This window comes from Bos grunniens, chromosome 9 (assembly GCF_055505025.1).
Source record: "Bos grunniens cultivar Pamir isolate PY7600 chromosome 9, Bosgru_T2T1.0, whole genome shotgun sequence".
Classification (NCBI taxonomy): Eukaryota; Metazoa; Chordata; class Mammalia; order Artiodactyla; family Bovidae; genus Bos; species Bos grunniens.
In genome coordinates this window covers 47,347,299-47,361,849 of record NC_141173.1, presented here as the reverse complement: position 1 = coordinate 47,361,849, position 14,551 = coordinate 47,347,299, and the positions used below count along the sequence as shown (strand labels likewise).

The 14,551-nt window shown below is 36.1% G+C and overlaps 1 protein-coding gene and 1 long non-coding RNA gene across 10 annotated transcripts in view; one reads left to right on the top strand and one right to left on the bottom strand.

Annotated features, from left to right (window-relative positions):
- LOC147365929 (uncharacterized) overlaps positions 1–958 on the top strand; it is a 137,198-nt gene extending 136,240 nt beyond the window's left edge. Inside the window, exon 3 of the long non-coding RNA XR_015133056.1 lies at positions 324–958. This is a non-coding gene — a long non-coding RNA (uncharacterized LOC147365929). The remainder of the gene's footprint in view (positions 1–323) is intronic.
- Positions 1–14,551, bottom strand: part of LOC147365924 (uncharacterized) — an 851,918-nt gene that overhangs the window by 94,565 nt on the left and 742,802 nt on the right. Inside the window, exon 4 of one of the 9 annotated variants that reach the window (XR_015133048.1) lies at positions 13,623–13,952. The exons of 6 other annotated variants lie outside the window; for them this stretch is intronic. The gene's annotated coding sequence lies outside the window, so the exon portion shown is untranslated. Of the gene's footprint in view, positions 1–13,622; positions 13,953–14,551 lie in introns of those variants that run through there. 2 more of the 9 variants (XR_015133034.1, XR_015133035.1) reach the window with 2 other exon arrangements.

Genomic DNA, 14,551 nt, shown 5'->3' with positions numbered 1-14,551 from the left:
TATCTTTGTCTGTCTTGATAGCCATTTATCTTTATCATTGAATAATATTCCAGTATATAGGTGTACCAAAATTTATATATTCATTCATCTATTAAAGGATTTGCTGAAAGCTTCCAGTTTTTGTTGATGATAAATAAATGTGCTACAAACTTTCAGACTTGTACCAAAATGTACAAGTTTTGGTGAGGAAATGCTTTTCAAATCATTTGAATAAATGCCTAGGAGCACAATCTCTCCATTGTGTGGTAGGAGGATGGTTTATTTAGCTCTGTTAAAAGCCGCCATGCTGTCTTTCAAGTTGATTTACCATTTTGCATCCCCAGCACAATGAAATGAAGTCCCTGTTGCTCCATGGCCTTACCAGAAATTGATTCAGGTCAGTTCAGTCGCTCAGTCATGTCCGACTCTTTGCAACTCCATGAACAGCAGCACGCCAGGCCTCCCTGTTCATCACCAACTCCCGGAGTCCACCCAAAGCCATGTCCATTGAGTCATTGATGCCATCCAACCATCTCATCCTCTGCAGTCCCCTTCTCCTGCCCTCAATCTTTTCCAGCATCAGGGTCTTTTCAAATGAGTCAGCTCTTCGCATCTGGTGGCCAAAGTATTGGAGTTTCAGCTTCAATATCAGTTTTTCCAATGAACACCCAGGACTGATCTCTTTAGGATGGACTGGTATTACTATATTTTTCCATTTTACCCACCATATGTGTGTAGTGGTGTCTTATTATTTGAAGTTGAAATTTCTTAAAGACAAATGATGTGCAAATTTTTATATATTTATCCTCTAGTTTTATTTTATGTAATTTTATATAATACTTTTAATACATTATGTTATTTGTAAACTTATTTATATTTTCTTGTGGAGTTTATATACTATAAGCTTCAGATACTTTTTAATCTGTTTTGTTCACTGAAATATTTTAAGAACCACTTATATCACAAATTTCTCAATAAATGCTTATAGGATGAATGTCTTGAATCTGGAAATTCATTTAAGGGAAAGGAAGAAAATTAATAAATAGTAGCCAATAAGGCAGAAGAAAAACAAGGAATCTCTATGCTGTTATGGAAACAAAAGAGAAAACAACAACTGATTAGGCTGCAGAAAAGTTCAGTGATCCCAAACCAAAGACTGACCTATTATATTTGAAAACAATGCCATCAGTAATTATAACAAAATGTTTCTCAGTGGTGATAGGGATGAAAACATTGTTGAAGAATTAAATAAGTAGGAAATGAGAAGTCTGTGACAACTAGAAGTTACTCATTCAAGAATTTTGCTTTTATGGGGAACAGAGAAACAGAACAGTAGTTGACAACAATAATGGTTCAAGGGAGGATATTTATTACATATAGCAAACACTAAGCATGCTTTTAAACTAATTGAAATATCTAATATAAAAAAAAAGTTGGTGATTAAGGAAAGAAAAAAATTATAGGAACAAGTATATAAGGTAAAACACAAAATGAAAATGAAGGAGGTTATTGAAAGATTACAATTTCCAGTTATAAAATGAATAGTCATAGGCATGTAACATACAACATGTAATAATTCTGCCATGCATTTTAGTTTGGCCGAATTTTGTGACATTTGGGATCCTAGTATAGTTCCCCAACCAGGGCTCAAACCATTCCCATTGCAGTGAAAGCACAGTTTCTTAACCACTGGACAAGAACGGAAGTCCCAATTCTGCACTGCATTTTTGAAACTAGCTAAGAGAATGAATCTTGAAAATTCTCATCAGAAAGAAAAAATTGTAACTATGCATCGTAACAGATGTTAACTGGATTTATTGTGACAATAATTTTAGATGTGTACAATTATAAAAATATCAAACCATTAAATTGTACACATGAAACAAATATAAAGTTTTGTCAATTGTACCTCCATAAAAAAAAGAGGGGAGGTTTTGCTTTCATAAGTGTAAGGATATTTTGTCCATTATAAGAGGAAAATAAGAAAAGTAAAAGAATGGGTACAGATAGCTACAGACAGAGTAGAAGATTTCCTGGTGGGGCATTGATGGACTTGCTGTCTAGATTTTTTATTTTACAGAAAGGACATTAATTTATAGTGAGGAATGAATATTACAGTAGCATAGAGATATATGGAAGACTGAAGAGGTGGGAAACAATAATGATAATCATTTCAAAGATGGGAAATTGAACATATGGGACAATAGTAATATTATGGAGTAATATTAAATTTCTATAACTTATGATTATGGATAAAGTATTAAAATCACCATGTCTAGTCTTCTCTACAATTACAAAGAAATAAAGTTATAGTTTGGGCACAAAATTGGATTTAACCATGTCAAGACATTATTAGTCTTTTAAAATTGAGTCAGAGATGAGTAAGTCAAAGCTACATTTTGAAGAAAATAGTATAATAATGTAACATGAAATCTAACCTGTATAAGAGATAATGAGAATAGAAAAGGAATGATGTCTAATGAATAATAGGACTCAAAAAGTAAATGTCTTCATTTGGTTGTATACTTTCTGGACAGGAATTTACTATAGAAAATCAACCAACAGAATATAAATTAATGATTAATTTTAGAAGGAGAGAAAGTATTAGTATTGCAATTAAGGTCACGGATGGTTAAGGAGTAGTAGAATAAAAGATCATTGCAGTCAGGTAAAAGAACTAAAACTGTTGCTGTTGAAATTGTCAATAATGACGACAGGATATGGATGAAAAGGGTGTGTGTGTGCTCAGTCATGTCCATCTCTTTGTCACTCCCATGGACTATAGCCCTTCAGGCTCCTCTATCCATTGGATTTTCTGGTCAAGAATACTAAAGTGGGTTGCCATTTCCTCCTCCAGGGGATCTTCCTTATCCAGGAATCGAACCTCTCATCTCCTGCATTTCCTGCATTGGCAGGCAGACTCTTTACTACTGAGCCACCTGTAATGCCCCCAGAAAAGTGCTAAAATGATCAAATAATTAATGAAGGAGCATAACCAAAATTATGCAGTTAATAGCAACAGAGATGATAAAGTTGAATTATAGGTACTTGAAAGGAAACCAGTCATTTAAAGGAGATGGGAAGGAAAAAGCTTGGAAATAATACTAGGAAACAAGGAGAATTTATACCCACAGAGGAAACAGCTTCGATTCTAGCTGGCTACACTTTCCAGGTTCTTGGTCTCTTATGTGTAGAGGAGAACAAGAGTTTGACAGCTGTGCTTCCTTGAGGCACAGTGATGTGATAATTTCTGGATGAGGTGCTGTGACCCATCTGATAGCTTGATGATCTCAGGAGTTGGATCAGGAGAAAGAAAAATGATCTACTATCTATTCTAGAAAAATGAGTTTATTTTCATCAAAAAACAGCAGGAAATAGTTGAATGATTTGAAAATGAGATGGGGGAATGAAAGATTTAATTTAAAGGAAAAGAAAAGAAAATCACCCTCATTGGTGTGTTGGTGATATATGGGAAGGAAATTTATTAGGAAACTACAGCTAGGCTCAAAAGAAAGATGATGGCAAATTGGATCAGTGTGGTTCTTTTGGAGAAAATAAGTGAACTTCTACCAATCATAGATTTGGAGCAACTGAACCAAATTTTCCTAAATATTGAAAATTCACAAGCCCTCCTTAAGGAGAGAAGGAAAAATGGATAAGTTGATCCATTTTGTTTATACAGTAAACCTATCTATACAATCACAAACATTCTATATATGTCTTTCAAGTTTAATTAAATGGTAATAGCCATAACAGGCACCATAATTTTTCTTCTATTCATACTCTTTTGGATTGCTGTATAGCATTGCCTTTCTTTCTTTTCATTTAATCATAAAATTTGGCATAAACTGAGATTTATAAATTTGTCTTAAATGTGATCATAATTTTATATCAATTATTTAATAATATTAGATACAAATAAGCCATGCAAACCACCCTGGTTAATCTGCTTTTGCTTCAGATTAATTTATGTTTTTGCTTCTTTTGAAACTAACTCTTATACATAAAGTCACTTAATTGAGATTTTCAAAAGTGTATTTATCATGGCTACTATTCAACTCTTTCACAATGCTTAATTAAATATAAATCCAGTACATTGTGCAAAAGAATTATAGATATAATCTGATACCTTGAAGATACTTCTCACGTGTTATTAATGCGTTTTTGGAAAGCAACAGACTCATTCAGTGCATTTATTTGCTTTTAAATGCATATATATATACACTATTTTAAGATACACATACACACACAATATACACATACACAATCTTTTTCTATATACCTTGTAAGTAACAAGTCACAAAACAAAGACCTCAGTTGAAGTCTACTGGAAGGTGAATACGCCCTTGGAATAGTTACAGTTCAAGTTCTCAGCAATTCCCATCTAAATTAATGTGCATGATTCAGATCCTATTTTTATGGGAAGGTTATATAGTTAACTGCTGACCAAGGCAGGGGTGAGGGGCACCTCCCCTCATGCGGTCAAAACTCCATGTATCCATGGTTCCAAATCTGCAGATTCAATCAACCATGTATTACTGTGTGTGTGTGTGTGTGTTTGTGTGTGTGTGTTTTCAGTGGCTCAGTCATGTCCAACCCTCTGTGGCCCCATGGACTGCAGCTCACCAGGCTCCTCTGTCTGTGGAATTTTCCAGGCAAGAATACTGAAGTGCGTTGCCGTTTCTTTCTCCAGGGGATCTTCCTGACCCAGGAATTGAACCTGTGTCTCTTGTGTCTCTTGCACTGGCAGACAGGTTCTTTAACACTAGTGCCACCTGGAAAGCCCTTACAGTGGAGTAATATTTATGAAAAAAAAAATCTGTGTATAAGTAGACTTGCATAGTTCAAACTTGTGCTGTTCAAGGGTCATCTATAATTTTTGTCAAGTATGAAACGGAGGACTGTAAAGATGTTTGTGACTTTGTGATCAAAACTATAAGAAAACATCCCTTATCAGCATTTATTTTCCTCAGAATTAAGAATTTTTAGTGAATGAGTTTCTTTCCCAGAAGTGCAAAGACAAATATGAGGACACTTTTGATTAGCAATGGCAAAAATCCCCACAGACAAAAGGACCAATTGAAATTGCCAAAGCAACAAAGAAAAGGGAAAAGAGGCCAGTGTTTCTCCACAGAGATGACTTAAATGAATTACTAAGGCATGACCTGTCTATATTACAGACACAGCATGCACAAAATTTCCATAGGACATTCTTGTTACAAAATGCCATGTAGGTTCTGAAATTTTGTTCTAAAAGAAAGAAAATATTTTGATATAAATTGATGGGTGAGAAAAAAACAAAGTTTAAGAAAGAATATGTGGTAGAAAAAAAATTTTTTAAGACAAGGTTATGTACTGTGTCAGTTATCATAATGTATTGTCTCTCAGCTCCGGAGCTCCTCATCACTGCCCTACTTGTCACAGTGGAGCTGGTGTTATAAATATCTTTCCATTGTCAGTGGAGGTGCTAGAGGGACACTGAAAGATGAAAGGTGTTTCTCTTGCTGATTCCAGTGTGTTTTTTTCTATCTTCTCCTATGAGACTCAGTAGCCAGAAGGCCACGGGCCACTCACTAGTGATCATCTTCCAGTAGTAACTTAGTCTTGGTCCATCATCTGGGGACCAGTTCCATTCCAGGGTAACCCAGCAGACTTCTTCACCGTCTAGTAGACTGTAGCACTGCCTTTTTCCAAGGAGTCTGAATCCCATCTCTTTGGAAAAGGAGGCCTACTTGTAAATTTATGCCTTCCTTCTCTACTCTTTCTTAGCTCTAGGCTCCTTTTTAGAGTTCTCTTTTATTCCCTCTTAGTAGTAACTCTCCTATAAATAGTCTTTTTAGGAAGCCTGCTCTGTGTGAGGTCTCTGCTAACTGGACTGTTATTTACACACACACACACATGTATGCACATATACACACACTGGAAGATTGGAAAGTTATATTTGAAACAGCAGTGATTATTTCAGTATGCTTGGCTTTGAGATATTCTTTATTTTTTTCTGTATATTTTCTATATTGTCTAAATGTCCTACAACAAACATGCATTCCTTTTGAAGTCTGAAAACTTAAAAATTTTAGAACGCATTAGTAAACTCTCCCAAGCTTAAAAATTAAAATATATCAAGTACTTTTAAACTGTATTGAGAACCCAAAATCTAAAATTCTTAGGTTGAGAGTTTTTTTTTTTTTTTTAATAATTCTAGTTTTATATTGTGCTTTCTAAAAGGCTTAAAATGATGTTAGGAGTAAACACAATGAAATGAACCAAAAAAAAAAATGTTAGACATTTATGATATTGCAATTGTTATTAAAAACTAATTGCTGTTGCAGACAAGAAAACAAAAAGTGGAATTACTTTTACAAATTTGTCCTGGATAAAAATTGCTCTATTTAGTACCCTTTAAATTGGAAGTGACAGAATATAAACCGACCAGACAGTACAGTGGCTGCATTATCAGCATGCTGACATGGCCTCCTTTGCCTGTTGTCCCTGATTTAATGTCATCAGACACAAGGTGATTTAGGACATTCGTGGTAATAATGGAGGGGCTGAAAGCAGATGTGTAGATATTTTTAATGCCCTTTTCCTTCCCTAAGGTTTGTTCTTCAGTTAAGGCTGTGCCGTGGAGACAATCAGTGTGTTACAGAATGTAATGAAAACGAGTATCGAGAATAGATTACATTGACAGGAGAAAAAATCCTTTTATTTTTCCAAAAATGGATTGCTGTCCCGTAACAAAAAGGTAAAAGCGAGTATATGTGTCTGTGTGTATTACTAGCTTTTAATATACATATCAGCATTTCTCTATCAGAATTTTAAAACTTGGCAACTACTAATGTGTCACTGAAGTAAAAGAATAATGACTTAAGTTATCACAGGACTAAGCAGCTCATATTTCAGTTTTTATTAAGATGTTTGAAACAAGGATTCTTCAGAAAATTATAGAAACTTATTAATTCATAGTTCTATTTTATGGCACTTCAAATCAAAAATGTTCTAAAAACTGGAGACTCTGATGAGATTCTTTTAAGCAGCCTTAAGTCACCTGTTTTCCTTAAGTCAATGTTCTAGGGTCTTCACATATAAAAGGATGATAGTTTTTTATGCTGAAACGCGAAGTTTGACAGAAAACTAAATTCTGTAAAGCATTTATCCTTCAATTAAAAAATAAATAAATAAAACCTTTGCCTAAAATTTCTTAAGGTGTATATGGGTGGCAATTGAACACATATAAATATTTATTCAAATATACTTTATAACAGCATATATTATCACACGTCTTTATCAATCTTGGATAGCCTAACCCTTACTGAAACTCAGTATCACTAAACGCACTAAATCTCACTCACTCACCCATGGGTCTACAATGAGCTGGGACTGTGAAAAAAAAATAGGCTGGGTTGAGGGAAATGATAATGTATTACTCATTCATCCATACTGTTTCCCAAGGAGTTTTTTAATTCAGGTTTGCATTTAGCAGCCCTTTCACATACACTGTGCCATGACCTGCCTGACAGCAAGCACACTAACTTTAAACACACACAAACTTCTATTTTTCTCAATTCATGAGCAGCCAGGTCAGACAGCTCCAGCAGGACCTGAACTAGACCTGAACAGTGCAGGAGGATATAAAAAGTCCTGATGCTTCTTTCTGGTGGGATCTCAAATTAGTCTTTCACTTGTAGCCTGATATACTAATGCCTGAAGCCAGAGCAAGCCTACTTCTTGATATCCTCATCTCTTGGGCAAATTTGCTTTTTAAATTCTTTATAGTGTTGCTTACCAGTGGCTGGGCCTGTCAACTCATCAGAGACAGTAAGATCAGGATAGAATTGTTCTTTCAGCTACAATTATTTAAGCTCCATTTAACTCCCTCAAACACCCTAAACCACCCATTTTCGAAGAAGAGGAAGGTGCCTGCAGCTATCTTAAATAGATTCTCTGTTTTACAACCTTCATTTTATTTTCATATTTTCATATAATCATTATCAAAGACCTCTTTCTGTACCCTGACACTTCCATCTTTTACCCTTCAACTTGCTATATTTCCCTTTTTCTTTCTCAGATGAGTCAAAATTGACAGAGTTTGAATTATCTTTTAACTCTATAGTTTAGTGCCTGCTTACATATGCTTCTAAAATCTGATTCAGTTTTAGTTTTTTTATTTGAAAAACTTGAATGTCTCCATTATTACACCTCTTCTATCAATTATCTCTAAATCATGACTTCCGCTTCAATTAGCTATCCTTTACAATTGACAATTTATGCCTCACTTATCCATGCTGATTGCCAGGAGAAATATCAATAACCTCAGATATGCAGATGATACCACTCTTATGGAAGAAAGCAAAGAAGAACTAAAGAGCCTCTTGATGAAAGTAAAAGAGGAGAGTGAAAAAGTTGGCTTAAAGCTCAACATTCAGAAAACTAAGGTCATGGCATCTAGTCCCATCACTTCATGGCAAATAGATGGGGAAATAGTGGAAATAGTGACAGACTTTATTTTGGGGGGCTCCAAAATCACTGCAGATGGTGACTTCAGCCATGAAATTAAAAGACACTTGCTCCTTGGAAGAAAAGTCATGACCAACCTAGACAGCATATTAAAAAACAGAGACATTACTTTGCAAACAATGGTCCATCTAGTCAAAGCTATGGTTTTTCCAGTAGTCATGTATGGATGTGAGAGTTGGACTATAAAGAAAGCTGAGTGCTAAAGAATTGATGCTCTTGAACTGTGGTGTTGGAGAAGACTCTTGAGAGTCCTGGATAGCAAGGAGATCCAACCAGTCCATCCTAAAGGATATCAGTCCTGAGTATTCATTGGAAGGACTGATGTTGAAGCTGAAACTCCAATACTTTGGTCATCTGATACAAAGAACTGACTCATTGGAAAAGATGCTGATGATGGGGAAGATTGAAAGTGGGAGAAGAAAGGGATGACAGAGGATGAGATGATCGGATGGCATCACCGGCTCAATGGACTTGAGTTTGGGTAAACTTTGGGTGTTGGTGATGGACAGGGAGGCCAGGAGTACTGCAGTCCATGGGGTTGCAAAGAGTCGGACATGACTGAGTGACTGAACTGACCTGAACTATCCATGCTGAATTATGAAAAATTTTCCTTGGAAATTCCCTTGGAAAATTCCCTGGATGTTCTCTGATGTTCTTTAATGGATGCTTAATCACATGTGTACTAAGCACTGTCAAATTCTCAATATAATGCTAGGGCAAGGATTCTCAAACTTGGCTACAGTGGAATCAGTTGGGAATGAAAAACAATTCCTATGCCTGATTTTAATTTAACTAATCTTGGGTGGAGTCCAAGTATAGGTGATTTTTAACCCTCCACTCACGAGACCTCATCCTCCCCAAAAGATGATTCTAATGGACAGTCAGATAGGAAAAGTACTGGGCTAGAGAAAGTCAAAGAAAGAAAAACAGTGAGAGGTATGGTCCCTTCTCAGTGACCATATAATATAGAGAGACCCAACTAACAAAGACAAAACAATTTTAAAGCACAATTAAATGTAAATTCCTTTGAAGTTCATATTAAAATCTACAGGGTGAAAAAAATTAAAATGGCAATTATGATCAGAAAGGAAAGGTCTATGTAAGTAAGAGTAACTCATGAAGGCTGCTAAATACTGTGGATGAATTAGAATAAACTTAGAAAAGGGTGAAAGAGATATTAAAAATTAGGCAAATTGTAGTGATAAGTGAAAAAAGCACTGAGTCATATTTACCATAACAGGAAAAAAGTAGACTCATTTGACTAGAGTATGTAGGTTGGAAAGTTATGCTAATAATATGTAAATAAGGTGGTAAAATCAGAGAAGTCTATCTTCCCTTTTGCCCCATTTTGACCATTCTTACTAAAACTAGCATCAGATAGTCAATGGATTACAAAAGTGGTATGAAAATTGGTGTCTACTACTATCATTGAAAGATATTCATGAAATGATTAACTATGCAAACAAATCGGACCAAATTTTCATTAACGTAGAAAACTAGGAATACTCACATCTATATAACAGAAACATGAATTGTTTGGTTGTTAGAATGCACAGAAGACCAGATCAGAAGAGACATGATATAAAATTTCATTTTTCACTCCATTGAAAGAATGCTTGTGAACTAAGGCTAGAGCACCTTAATAAAATCACATTCCGAGTCCTCATTTGGAAGTGTGAGTACAGTCTTGGGGTATATAGGGAAAGAAGCAGCAGCCAGCAAATGTTGTTGTGAAGACTTTTTCGTTAAGAGAATGACTACAATAAGCAGAAAGCCTGCAGGGCCAGGTTTTGTGTCAGAGTAGATAACAAACATCTAAGTCATAGAAATTCACCTCACCCACCCCCGCCTTCCTGGCACATAGTAAAAGTGAAAATGAAGTCGCTCGGTCGTGTCCGACTCTTTGTGACCCCATGGACTGTGGCCCACCAGGCTCCTCTGTCCATGGGATTCTCCAGGCAAGAATACTGGAGTGGGTTGCCCTTTCAGGCCTATAACCCTACAACCAAACTATGAGAACACCTATTACTTCAGGGCACTGTAATGAGGCAATCTGAGATGCAACTGCAAGCTCTATTGTTTACAAAAACAGAGTGAATTTGGCAGTTTAGCTCTTTAAACTCAGCTTTCTTAGCTATAAATTAGAATCACTAGAAAAGTACCCACTTTATGGGCATGTTGGGTAGAACAAGTAAAATAATGCATGTAAAGCAGTCAGCTTATATCATATCCTAGATGGTGGAGCCAGAGATATAAGAAACACAGATGCAGTAGAAGATCTTCCTTACTGAGTTAACCTCTACCAGATAGAGGAAGTCAGTGAAGCATGGCTTCCTCAGACTGACAGACCTCAAGACTGGAAAGACACTGTGACAAGGAACCTGGACCTCTGAGCGTCATCTGACAAACAGAACCCGCAATAAGCAACTCCAGCTTGGGAAATATTCTCCCAGGATAGATGCCCAGGAAAAGGGCTAGCCTGTAGAATCTCAGTAACTGCCCCTCCAGAAAACATTTATTTACCATAAACCAGAGACATTGTAGAACATCATAATAAAGGTATTGATTTCTTTCAATACTTTATTCTACTTTTAAAATTTGAGAAATAGAAGAAAGTTCACTTTGAGCTCAAAAGACACATTAAAGCTTTTACATTCAGTTAGAGAATATAATAGGCATGAGTTTAGATATTCGGGTACACAATCTATTAAGAAAGATTTCCCTAAAAGAGATATGACATCACACATAATAATTGAATTAACAGAAATAATAATAAATGGAAGAATAATTAAAATATAAATATAAAATTAAAAATAATAGTAAATATATGCTTAGGTAAACAAATACATAATTAAAAATTAGGAGATAAGTATCAAATTCAGTGACAAGTTTTTGCCTTTTTGGAGAGAACTGGGCACAGAAAGAGATATGCTACTGAACTTTATTATGTTTAGCATTAGAAAATAAAGTATTATGGAACCTGTGGAAAAATTCTGAAAAAAATTAAAAGACAATAATGCAATATGGAAGACAGCAAAATATTTGTTTGGAAGATGTATTCAAGGGAGAGAAGGGTGGAAAAAATAAGGAATGATTCCTATCCTGTAAGTTCTACAAAATTTAATATAGGTGATATAAGACTTTTCAAGTACTGGGGGGTTGGGAAAAGTCATTCACTCCTAGAAATGGAAAGATACCTGAAAAAATTGAAGAGAAAACTAAAATAAGATTTAATTTATATCAGAAGCAGATATAGCATTGCAATAAATAGAAACATTGAGCTGCATAATAGTCATGGTAACATTACACAGAATTCAAAATAAAATAAAAAATGGAAGAATGAAAAATGATATTATCTACTGGCAGGAATAAATTAAAGTTTCCAGTAACTTCCAAGTTACTACTTTTATAGGAATGATGCCCCCAAGAAGGGGAAGAGAAGCAGATAACTTAGTATATCTTTCTGTCAACTGAACTTCTGGGAAAATACACCAGTGCTATTTTTCTAGGTGGAAGAGACTTTCTCTCTGAATTGCCCTTAACAAGATACAGCCCTAAGAATCCCCTGTAGTGAACGGTATTCAGGATCTATGAAGTACATGTTCCCTGGAGATCTGTAAAATTCTGGGGTTAAAAATGGAGATGGTTCAAAATGGAAATATTTTCACAGTGAGAGATGATAGTATAAGACTTACCTATAGGTCATATCTACCATTCTGGAATAGAAGTACATATCGACTGCAAAAAGGCAGGCTCTGAGGAGCTACTCTTAATGTTCCAGAACTCCCTGCTTTGAGTCTTTTGATTTCTTTTATCCTTGACCATGGGTGTCCATGATGACTCAGAGGAAAAAAAAAAAAAATCTGCCTACAATGCAGGATACCTGGGTTCATTCAATTCCTGTGTTGGAAAGATTCCCTGGAGAAGGGCATGGCAACCCAATCCAGTATTCTTGGCTGGAGAATCCCATGGAGAGAGGAGCCTGGACACACTGAGGAAACCAGAATTGAAAGAGACATGTGTACCCCAATGTTCATCACAGCACTGTTTATAATAGCCAGGACATGGAAGCAACCTAGATGTCCATCAGCAGATGAATGGATAAGAAAGCTGCAGTACATATACACAATGGAGTATTACTCAGCCGTTAAACAGAATACATTTGAATCAGTTCAAATGAGGTGGATGAAACTGGAGCCTATTATACAGAGTGAAGTAAGCCAGAAAGAAAAACACCAATACAGAATACTAACGCATATATATGGAATTTAGAAAGATGGTAACCATAACCCTGTATACGAGACAGCAAAAGAGACACTGATGTATAGAACTGTCTTTTGGACTCTGTGGGAGAGGGAGAGGGTGGGATGATTTTGGAGAATGGCATTGAAACATGTATAATACCATATATGAAATGAGTCACTAGTCCAGGTTTGATGCACGATAATGGATGCTTGGGGCTGGTGCACTGGGATGACCCAGAGGGATGGTATGGGGAGGGAGGAGGGAGGAGGGTTCAAGATGGGGAACACATGTATACTTGTGGTGGATTCATTTTGATATATGGCAAAACCAATACAATATTGTAAAGTTAAAAAATAAATTTAAAAAAGTCAGACACAACTGAGCAACTAACACTTTCACTTTTCATCCTTGACAGTATTAAAACCTGAAATTGTGTGAAATCTCTGATCCACCTTAGTCTGACTTGGTAACATTACCTGTGAAATGAAGTCACTCAGTCCTGTCCGACTCTTTGCGACCCCATGGACTGTAGCCCACCAGGCTCCTCTGTCCATGGAATTCTCCAGGCAAGAATACTGGAGTGGGTTGCCATTTCCTTCTCCAGGGGATCTTCCCGACCCAGGGATTGAATCCAGGTCTCCTGCATTGCAGGCAGACGCTTTACCCTCTGAGCCACCAGGGAAGCCCAACATTACCTGTAGATTAGTTCAATTATGAATGATCTAAAATAGAGAAAGGTAGTAGAACTTAAAGATGCTAACAAAACAAATGCCAGGGGAAAAAAATATATATTTCAGGGTACTTTAAATACAGAAAAGCTGAAAAAGACAAAGAAAATTTTCATTGTATTCCAGTATATATGTTTATATCTGTTATTCAATTCCGGGTTTACACATATACACCCACAAGCAAACAACAAAAACAACCACAAATTCTAGTAGTATAGAGCTGATATATGGAGAAGGCAATGGCACCCCACTCCAGTACTCTTGCCTGGAAAATCCCATGGACGGAGGAGCCTGGTAGGCTGCAGTCCACGGGGTTGCTAAGAATCGGACACGACTGAGCGACTTCACTTTCACTCTTCACTTTCATGCATTGGAAAAGGAAATGGCAACCCACTCCAGTGTTCTTGCCTGGAGAATCCCAGGGACGGGGGAGCCTGGTGGGCTGCAGTCTATGGGGTTGCACAGAGTCGGACACGACTGAAGCGACTTAGCAGCAGCAGCAGCAGAGTTGATATAGATACAAATACAGAAATAGACATAGATATATAGTTATTAATACATAGACATGTAGATGTAAACATGGTAAATCACATGTTGCAGATGAGAAAACTGAGTTCAAATGCTCAAGTTACTTGTATTAAAATTGCTTCATTTGAACTGAAAAAGTAATCTGCACTTCTAATTTAAATTCTTGGATTGAAAGTCACAGGTCTTAAGAATTTAAGTTATGGTTCCACTCTATCCCATTCTACCATAAGTAACGTTATACTGCTTTTTGCATTTCTTTATGTATTGAGAAGAATTCAGTGATAACAACTACCGTTTTTCACTTTCTCTTGGTTCATCTACAGAATGAGTTCTTAGCTTAATCATTTATTAATCTGGACATGGGAAATAAAATAAATGAATATATGTAAACTATTCTTGATTCTTAACTTTTATAAGAGTTTTGTACATTTTAAATGATAAATACAATAGATATCAAGGTTTGTATGAGAATACCTGCCAGGACAAAGGAGAAGGATAAAGGTAAACATATTGCCCATTTTAGCTTTCTCTTACCCAATCAGAGAATGAGTACTGAT